The 10,317-nt window shown below is 41.1% G+C and overlaps 1 protein-coding gene across 1 annotated transcript in view; it reads left to right on the forward strand.

The window, feature by feature from the left end:
* Positions 1 to 10,105, forward strand: part of SMIM38 (small integral membrane protein 38) — a 45,560-nt gene extending 35,455 nt beyond the window's left edge. Inside the window, exon 4 of the transcript XR_013227870.1 lies at positions 9,465 to 10,105. The gene's annotated coding sequence lies outside the window, so the exon portion shown is untranslated. The remainder of the gene's footprint in view (positions 1 to 9,464) is intronic.
* Positions 10,106 to 10,317: the final 212 nt, after the last annotated feature.

The raw sequence follows: 10,317 nt of genomic DNA on the forward strand, positions 1-10,317 counted from the left end.
TAGTTCAAATTTTACTTCATCCAGGAGCTCTCAAGGTGGCTTTTGCAATGCCACTATTATTCAACAGCTGCCTTTTACCATCTATAGCAAGCTGTCCAGTTATGACCCACAATGGCTTTCCAGGGTCTGTAACAGAGAAGAAGAAGAAGAAGAGTTGGTTCTTATATGCCACTTTTCCCTACCTGAAGGAGGCTCAAAGCGGCTTACAGTTGCCTTCCCATTCCTCTCCCCACAACAGACACCCTGTGAGGTGGGTGACGCTGAGAGAGCCCTGATATCACTGCTTGGTCAGAACAGTTTTATCAGTTCCGTGGCGAGCCCAAGGTCACTCAGCTGGTTTCATGTGGGGGAGCGCAGAATCGAACCTGGCATGCCAGATTAGAAGTCCACACTCCTGACCCCTACACCAAACTGGCTCTCTGAGTATTATTTCAATGCTATGCAAAGCAAGCAAAAGAAGCCACAATGTTCATACCATTAACTCAGTACGAAATGGCGTTTCAATTTTTTCTACTACAATTGCCAGTATCCTTAAGTTTATGTACTAGTAACTTAAAGGCCTTCAGAGATTTATCTGTGAAATTGACTTCAGGTTTTTGATTTGAAATATTTTTATTTTAATGTTTATGATTTAAGTATCTTTCTCAGAACAAAAGACAGGATAAAACAGACAACAAAGCAGCATGTTTCTGTGGAATGGCTTTCCTACCATCCTGTTCACTGAAATAAAGGTGGAGAAACCAGGAGATAAGCCATCAGGATGCCTATTTTTTATTATACCAGTTTCATGATCAATCTGTGTGAGCCAAGAAGCCAGTATTGCAGAAGGGTTAGAGTGTGGGACTAGGATCTGGGAAACTCAGGTTTGGAACCCTCACTCTGCCATGGAAGCTGCTAGATGACCTTGGACTAGTCACAGTCTTTCAACCTAACCTACCTCACAGGGTTGTTGTGATAAAGTGGAGGAGAGGTGAATGAATTAAGCTGCTTTGGAAATAGGCTGCATTAGTAAGAAAGGTGGGACATTGTTGGCAGAGTTTCAATTTGCAAAAAGAATCCAAGTACCAGACTGCTTAAAAGAATAAGATAGTTTTATCATGAAGATGTAAAAGAGGAGAGAAAGAATTAGTTCTGTTCTGTTCATTAGTTCTGTCGGTTGCGTCTGTTCTGGTGTCATCAAGGAGGAACTATGCTCAAACAAGCAGGAAATCTTGAAGGAGCCAATCAGGACCAGAGGGGATTATCTGAAAAACATCAGGAAGAACCTAAACTAACTATATTAAACACACAATAAAATTTGATTCCAATAGCACTTTTAAAACCAACAAAAATTTATTCAACATGTGAGCTTTTGAGTGTTTGCACTCTTCCTCAGACAATGGAACAAGGGTCTTAAAGGTGCCATTGGAATCTAATTTTGCTGTGCTACTTCAGACCAACATGGCTACCCACTTGAAACTATGGTAAATACAGATTCAAGTGGATAGCCGTGTTGGTCTGAAATAATACAAAAAATAATTGAGTCCAATGGCACCTTTGTGCATGCACACGAAAGCTCAGGCCTTGAATAAATCTTTTTTGGTCTTAAAGGTGCCATTGGACTCAAATGTTGTTATGCTAAATACACATCTCCTCTGAGGAGCCCTGCAGGACATTCCTCATATGTTTCTGAATCATGCACTGTACAGATCTTGTATATTTCAACACATATAAATTATGTAAATAATTAGCTAAATGATGTTTGGATTTGCTGTAAATGTTTTCACATGGGATACATCCTTGTACATCTTTGCTGCTTTCGCTTTTAGCTATAAAGGAGGCATAATGGCACTGTTTTGAAAAGGGTAAAATTCCCTACACAGCAATGCATTCTAGTGGTTTCAACACTTGTGAAAGAATAAATGATTGCCCATTTGTAGGCTTTTTCAGTATTCTCTGTGATGTCGTGGGACTCCTCGAAGATCCTAAAAGATCTATATCCCTTTTTGTACTTCCAGAGATGCTGCATGCTGGGCTTTTTAGAAGGGCTTTTGGGTCATAGAATAAGTGATTTTAAACACTCTAGATTTGAAAGGCAACTGCTTGGGTTTATAAAAATGTGTTATTGCTAGCTATCTTTGTTTGTGAATCATGAGGCTTCATTCCTTTAGTCTTCAGCCCCAGTGAAAACAAAGACTACATGCTCACATCCATCCCCTTACATTGTTTTCTACCTATCTCCCCTCCTCTCCTGCGTGCTTTTCCACTTTTGAATGTAGATTGTACATTTTTTGCAGGAGTGTCTCTTCCAATATATTTGATAGTACTTCACAAATAATAATAATAATAATAATAATAATAATAATAATAATAATAATAATAATAATAATAATAATAATAATAATATTAATACAAATCAGCATCATAACGCTGTGGAGGAATAACGATAGGTGGGAAAACATTTTTCTCCACTTCTACAAGTGATGTAAGAGTTGAGGACAGGTAACCTTCTTTTGAAATATTTTCTGTATGTTCTTTTGTGTTAATATTTACACATGCATGCATAATACAGAGACAGCTTTTGGCAATTTCAGGCCAGTTGTTGAAATTTGACAGTGAACATAGCCATTCTGTTCCTCAGGCAAGGAAGCTGTAAAATCCTCCTCAGATAGTGACATGGCTGTCATGTTTTTCTGTCATGTGATGAGATAACAACCGCTCTTACAGAGAGCACTGTAATAGAGCTCGGAGCTGATAGACATCTCACAAAATTCTCCAAAAATCTGCCATGTGACTGAGAGGCCCTCTGTTGCCATTCTCTACAGCACAGTGCTATCTCCTTGTTGTTGTTGTTATGTGCGAAGTCGTGTCCGACCCATTGCGACCCCATGAACAATGATCCTCCAGGCCTTCCTGTCCTCTACCATTCCCTGGAGTCCATTTAAGTTTGCGCCTACTGCTTCAGTGACTCCATCCATCCACCTCGTTCTCTGTCGCCCCCTTCTTCTTTTGCCCTCAATCGCTCCCAGCATTAGGCTCTTCTCCAGGGAGTCCTTCCTTCTCATGAGGTGGCCAAAGTATTTGAGTTTCATCTTCAGGATCTGGCCTTCTAAAGAGCAGTCAGGGTTGATCTCCTCTAGGACTGACCGGTTTGTTCGCCTTGCAGTCCACGGGACTCGCAAGAGTCTTCTCCAGCACCAGAGTTCAAAAGCCTCAATTCTTTGACGCTCGGCCTTCCTTATGGTCCAACTTTCGCAGCCATACATTGCAACTGGGAATACCATAGCCTTGACTAAACGCACTTTTGTTGGCAGGGTGATGTCTCTGCTTTTTAGGATGCTGTCTAGATTTGCCATAGCTTTCCTCCCCAGGAACAAGCGTCTTTTAATTTCTTTGCTGCAGTCCCCATCTGCAGTGATCTTGGAGCCCAGGAAAATAAAATCTGTCACTATCTCCATTTCTTCCCCATCTATTTGCCAGGATTTGAGAGGGCTGGATGCCATGATCTTTGTTTTCTTGATGTTGAGTTTCAAGCCAACTTTTGCACTCTCCTCCTTCACCCGCATCAACAGGCTCTTTAGTTCCTCTTCACTTTCTGCCATTAGAGTGGTATCATCTGCATATCTGAGGTTGTTGATATTTCTCCCTGCAATCTTGATCCCAATTTGTGACTCCTCTAATCCCGCATTTCTCATGATGTGCTCCGCATACAAGTTAAATAGGCAAGGCGACAGTATACAGCCTTGCTGAACTCCTTTCTCAATTTTGAACCAGTTAGTGATTCCATGTTCAGTTCTCACTGTTGCTTCTTGACCTGCATATAAATTTCTCAAGAGACAAATAAGATGCTCTGGTATTCCCATCTCTTTAAGAACTTGCCACAATTTGTTGTGCTCCACACAATCAAAGGCTTTAGCATAATCGATGAAGCAGAAGTAGAAGTAGAGAGCCAGTTTGGTGTAGTGGTTAAGAGTGCGGACTTCTAATCTGGCATGTCAGGTTCGATTCTGCGCTCCCCCACATGCAACCAGCTGGGTGACCTTGGGCTCGCCACGGCACTGATAAAATTGTTCTGACCGGGCAGTGATATCAGCGCTCTCTCAGCCTCACCCACCCCACAGGGTGTCTGTTGTGGGGAGAGGAATGGGAAGGCGACTGTAAGCCGCTTTGAGCCTCCTTCAGGTAGGGAAAAGCGGCATATAAGAACCAACTCTTCTTCTTCTTCTTCTTCTTCTTCTTCTTCTGGTACTCCCTAGCTTTCTCCATGATCCAGCGTATGTTGGCAATTTGATCTCTAGTTCCTCTGCCTCTTTGAAATCCTGCCTGTACTTCTGGAAGTTCTCGGTCCACATATTGCTGGAGCCTAGCTTATAGGATTTTGAGCATAACTTTGCTAGCATGAGAAATTAGTGCAATGGTGCGGTAGTTTGAACATTCTTTGGCATTGCCCTTCTTTGGGGTTGGCATGTAAACTGACCTTTTCCAATCCTGTGGCCATTGTTGAGTTTTCCAAATTTGCTGGCATATTGAGTGTAGCACTTTTACTGCATCGTCCTTTAAGATTTTGAATAGTTCAACTGGAATGCTGTCACCACCACTAGCTTTATTGTTGCTCAGACTTCCTAAGGCCCATTTGACTTCACATTCCAGGATGTCTGGCTCCAGGTCAGTAACTACCCCATTGTGGTCATCAGGGATGTTAAGCTCGCTCTTGTATAGTTCTTCTGTATAATTTTGCCACCTTTGTTTAATCTCTTCTGCTTCTGTGAGGTCCCTACCATTTTGGTCCCTTATCATACCCATCTTTGCATGAAACGTTCTCTTCATATCTCCAATTTTCTTGAAAAGATCTCTGGTCCTCCCCATTCTACTGTTTTCTTCTATTTGTTTGCACTGTTCATTTAAGAAGGCATTCTTATCTCTTCTAGCTTTCCTCTGGAATTTTGCATTCAATTGGGTGTATCTTTCTCTTTCTCCCTTGCCTTTCACTTCTCTTCTCTCCTTAGCTATTTGTAAAGCTTCCTCAGACAGCCATTTTGATTTCTTGCATTTCTTTTTCTTTGGGATGGTTTTAGTTGCTACCTCTTGTACAATGTTGAGAACCTCCGTCCATAGTTCTTCAGGCACTCTGTCTATCAGATCTAATTCCTTAAATCTATTTGTCACCTCTACTGTGTATTCGTCGGGGATATGATTTAGTTCATACCTGAGTGGCCTAGTGCTTTTCCCTACTTTCTTCAATTTAAGCCTAAATTTTGCAACAAGAAGCTCATGATCTGAAGCACAATCAGCTCCTGGTCTTGTTTTTATTGACTGGATAGAACTTTTCCATCTTTGGCTGCAGATCACATAGTCAATCTGCTTTCTGTGTTGACCGTCTGGAGATATCCATGTGTAGAGTCGTCTCTTGGGTTGTTGGAAAAGAGTGTTTGCTATGACCATTGTATTCTCTTGACAAAAGTCTACCAGCCTGTGCCCTGCTTCATTTTGTACTCCAAGGCCAAACTTGCCTGTTATCCCGGTTATCTTTTGGCTTCCTACTTTAGCATTCCAATCCCCCATGATGATAAGCACATCATTTTTTGGCATTGCTTCTAGAAGGTGTTGTAGGGCTTCATAGAACTGATCAACTTCATCCTCTTCAGCAGCAGTGGTTGGGGCATAGACCTGGATCACTGTGATGTTGAATGGCTTGCCTTGGATTCGAACTGAGATCATTCTGTCATTTTGGGGATTGTATCCCAAGACTGCTTTTCCTACTCTCTTATTGATTATGAAGGCTACTCCATTTCTTCTGCGAGATTCTTGTCCACAGTAGTATACCTGATGGTCATCTGAATTAAATTCACCCATTCCTGTCCATTTTAGTTCACTGATTCCTAAAATGTCGACGTTCAGTCTTGTCGTTTCTTGTTTAACCACGTCCAGCTTGCCTTGATTCATGGATCTGACGTTCCAGGTTCCTATGGAATAAAAATCTTTACAGCATCGGACTGTCTTTTCGCCATCAGTTACTTCCACAACTAAGCGTCCTTTCGGCTTTGGCCCAGTCGCTTCATTCATTCTGGCACTACTCGTACTAGCCGTCTGCTCATCCCCAGTAGCACATTGGACACCTTCCGACCTGAGGGGCTCATCTTCCGGCGTCATATCGTTTTGCCTTTTGGAACTGTCTATAGAGTTTTCATGGCAAAGATACTGGAGTGGTTTGCCATTTCCTTCTCCAGTGGATCACCTTTTGTCAGAGCTCTCAGCTATGACCTGTCCGTCTTGGGTGGCCCTGCACGGCATAGCTCACAGCTTCACTGAACTATGCAAGCCCCCTTGCCACAACAAGGCAGCGATCCTTGAAGGGGCTATCTCCTTACTTAACAATATTCAAAGCAATAATTTTTTTGGGGTAAAGAGTTGCTTAAAAAAAAACACTTTCAAATTGAGAAAATCAAGTGCTTTATGAATAAAATTTCTTACCATGCTATAGTTTATCCATAGGACTTTATTTCCCATGATGTGTGGTGTAGTTGTTGCAACTCTAAGCACCAAAAATTAGGTTTCTACAGTGCAAAGCACACAGAAAGAGAGCACCTGCTTGTTCTGTGGTAAATGCCTAAAAACCGTATTTTGTTCCCAGAGTAATTTATCTGACTAGCTCCAATAAAGCAGGGTAGCTTCAAGAAAAGATAAATGGAAGCCAAATACAGTACGATATTCCCAACTGAAAATATCTTCTGTAGGAACTTTCCCCTTGTTTAAATTCCTTCTCAGAAAAAATATATTTATTGATGTAATGAGGTTATTTCAAGGACATGTTTGTATTACCGGAAATCAGTGTTTTATGTCATTTTGGGACATTGCTATTAGCACATTTCTCTTTTGTTTTCTGTCCTTCACTCTATAATGTGCATTGTCTCTTTTCTCTATATCCATGATGTTATTTTGGTTTAATCTTGGGTTAAGACAGATGTGAAATAGCTTTGCAAAATAAGAACAAGGAAAGAAAATGTTCATGAACAAAATAAGACACATGCACTATTGATTTGCTACAAAATGGATATATCATTTATTAGATTTCACCTCATGTATATTTTTTGTTGTAAAGAAACATGAGGCAAATGTTTCCAAGCTCATGCACAGTAACCCTGGTCCCGCGTATTTGTGTACTTGTTTGCTGTATTTCTCCTCCAAGGAAATTAAGGCAGGACAGATCAGTATCTTCACCTGCATTTTACCCTAACAACAATGCTCTGAGGTACATTAGGCTGAGAGACTGTGGCGGGTGCCCAGATTCGCAGACAACTTCAGCATAGGCAGTAAAGATCACAGCCTGTTACAGACCCTGTAGTTTGACAGCAAAGGACTGCTACAGATATTAATCCAATGTTTGTTCCTATCATTTGAAGCATGCTAGCACTCTGCTTCTTTTTCTGTTTATGTGAATAGGCCCTGTATGTGTTCCAAACAGTTTTCAATGAGACTTCATGCAGGGAAACTCTTCTAAGACACTTCATGCAGGCACAGATACAGGCCACAGTTTCTTGGTTCTCCTGATTGGCAGTTTAATGGCAGATGTGCAGCCTGATCATATGTGTGTGCTTATTCAACTGGGGCTTTATTCCCAAGTAATGATGCATGGAATTGTGGCCTGAATTGTAACTGCAAAAGGGCTGAAGTGTGGTGCCTATGCCGGTCCTCTTAGAACAAAGTCTGTGGAGTTTAATAAGATTTACTTCCAAGTAAAAACTAAAAAATATACAATGCTAGAGTTTGAAAACCAGAATTTATCTTGGATAATATGACTTTTAAAAGCAGCTCTGATGGGCATAAGGAGATATAAGAGTATGTATATGAGTATGTATATATGAATTTATTTAGATTTATATACTGCCCTCCCTTGCAGCTCTGGGCAGTTTACAAAGAATCATGACCCAAATTGTCCCTCCATGCTGATTTTAGCCCAGTAAAGGTAAAGGTATCCCCTGTGCAAGCATAGAGTCATGTCTGACCCTTGGGGTGACGCCCTCCAGCGTTTTCTTGGCAGACTCAATATGGGGTGGTTTGCCATTTCTTTCCCCAGTCATTCTTTCCCCATGCCAGGCTTGCCTGCTTGGCAAGGTTCTTCAGAAGTTTTGCTTGGCCTGCCTCTCTCCACTCACTTATAGAGTCCCATCCTGCTGGCTCCGAAAAGGTCTACCGAGGCTCAGAGTGGCCATAGCAGGCCTTTTGGGGGCAGGGGGAGGAATGCTAGGGGGGAACAGAGTTCCCACCACCACTCCCTCCTGCCCTGAATTGGCCTGCCGTAGCCTCTCCAAACCTCAGCAGACCTTTTTGGGGCAGGGGGGGGAGCAGGGGCAGCGAACTCCCTTCTCCCCCCCCCCAGCCTCACTGACCTCCTCTCCTGGTGGCAGTCAGGGGCAGACTGGCGGCGATTGCACCAGACTGCTCCTTGCTGAGTTTGTTGGGGGCCAGTCCAGCCTCTGTTTCTGGTCCACAGGCCAATCAGGATGCACACAGTCAAGCTGATTGGCCCGTGGACCAGAAACAGTGGCCAGACCGGCTCTGCCCAAGAGGCCTCTGCTCAAATATTAAGAGCAGCTAAGTGTTAAAGATGGGTGTGTACGTATGTACACACACACAGACAATATATATATATATATATATATATATATATATATATATATATATATATATATATATATATATATATATATATATATATATATATATATATATATATATATATATATATATATATATATATATATATATATATATATATATATATATATATATTCTTGGTAGATAGGTTGCAATCTAGAAGGGACAAAGGAGTGACCTTATGGGGAAATGACCTGTAACCATACAGCTCACTCATTTCCTGACTTCCCAGATCACACATCTTACTTTGCTTGGTGCAACTTGTATATTCTTCCAATGTTAATTAATTCAGTTTGTAATTCAGGATTCTATAAACCCCTTCACCTGTCCTTTATACCTTTTGCATGTGTCCTATCATCAATGGATACATAGATCATCTCAGGCACAGGAAGTGCTATCTTTGTGGTGTGATCTAATCCCTCCCCACTAGATTGTCTGGCAGTTTGCAGAAGGAAATAGCAAATTATCTAGTTAGCTGAAACAATTCAATAAAAAGAATTATCTCAGGTGCTCAAGCTACTAGCATCTACTAAACTGCTAATAGGGAATGCATTAAAATTATTATAACAAGATTGTGATGAGTTGAAAACAAAAACAATTCCTTTTTTGTACAGGTATGGTATATTAGTGGCTAGAGGATGATACTAATTATTATATCATTGTTCATTTCACTGGTGTTGAGGTACCAATGTATGTAGTTACATCTAGAGCACAAGTTTTGAAAAATCAAAGTCTGTAGCATCAGGGCAACTTTCAAACAAAAACAGCGAAGTGATGCAAAAGACTAATAAATAAATGCAAAATACTAATAATCTTCTGTTCTTTTTCAGTAGGTGAAATTATAGCCTAGCTATCCATACCATGAAGGAACTCCTGAAAATGGTGACATCTTTAAACAAACCTTTATCCTGGAGATGATTTTTAGTCAATATGTAGAGAGGACATGTGGTGCCATATGCTGCTTGCCATCCATTAGTCAGTAGTCAGTCATTAAACTCCCACTAATGTTTTCTAACTATCATCATTGTCATGTGTTCCCTGGACTCCACCTGCTTTGTAGCATATGAATGAAGAAGAGCATTGGTGGCAGATTGTCTTGAGTACAATAAAAACTTTCATGTAGTATGGTTGTTTGTTCAGGCACAAACAATAGAGACATTTTGCCAGTTACCAAGGGGCTTTATCCCCTCCTCTCCCCTGTTTCCCTTTCCTTCTCCCTTTTAGGCCCGTTAAAAAACAGATGCAAAAAATCTTTCTTTTTCAGTCCCCACAAAGTGACCTGTGGTGTTGCTGTGTCATTTAGAGGAGAAATTATTGGAGGGAGAGTGGATCATAACAATAGGGGCCTTGTGCAAGACACATGACAGAACAGTGAGGGGTTGTTGGTAAATTTATTGAGGAGTAGGATGGTGAATTGGCAGGTGCTCCCATTGTGAAATGTCCCTGCTGTTAGACAGTGGTCACAGATGAGTTTAAGTCATTTCATTTAGACTCCTTGCACAGGAGTTCAGTGATGTACAAGTGGCCAACCTCGTTTTCCTTTGTAATATAACCCTTTATTGCTGAGATATGTCAACAGCTTTCTAAGCCATATGGCCCCAAACTAAAGCAACGTTTGTTCTTTCTGATAGAAACATAATAACTTAATGTTTGCTCTGCTAATAAAAGCTACTGTTGGTGACA

This window comes from Paroedura picta, chromosome 2 (genome assembly GCF_049243985.1).
Source record: "Paroedura picta isolate Pp20150507F chromosome 2, Ppicta_v3.0, whole genome shotgun sequence".
In the NCBI taxonomy this organism is placed as follows: Eukaryota; Metazoa; Chordata; class Lepidosauria; order Squamata; family Gekkonidae; genus Paroedura; species Paroedura picta.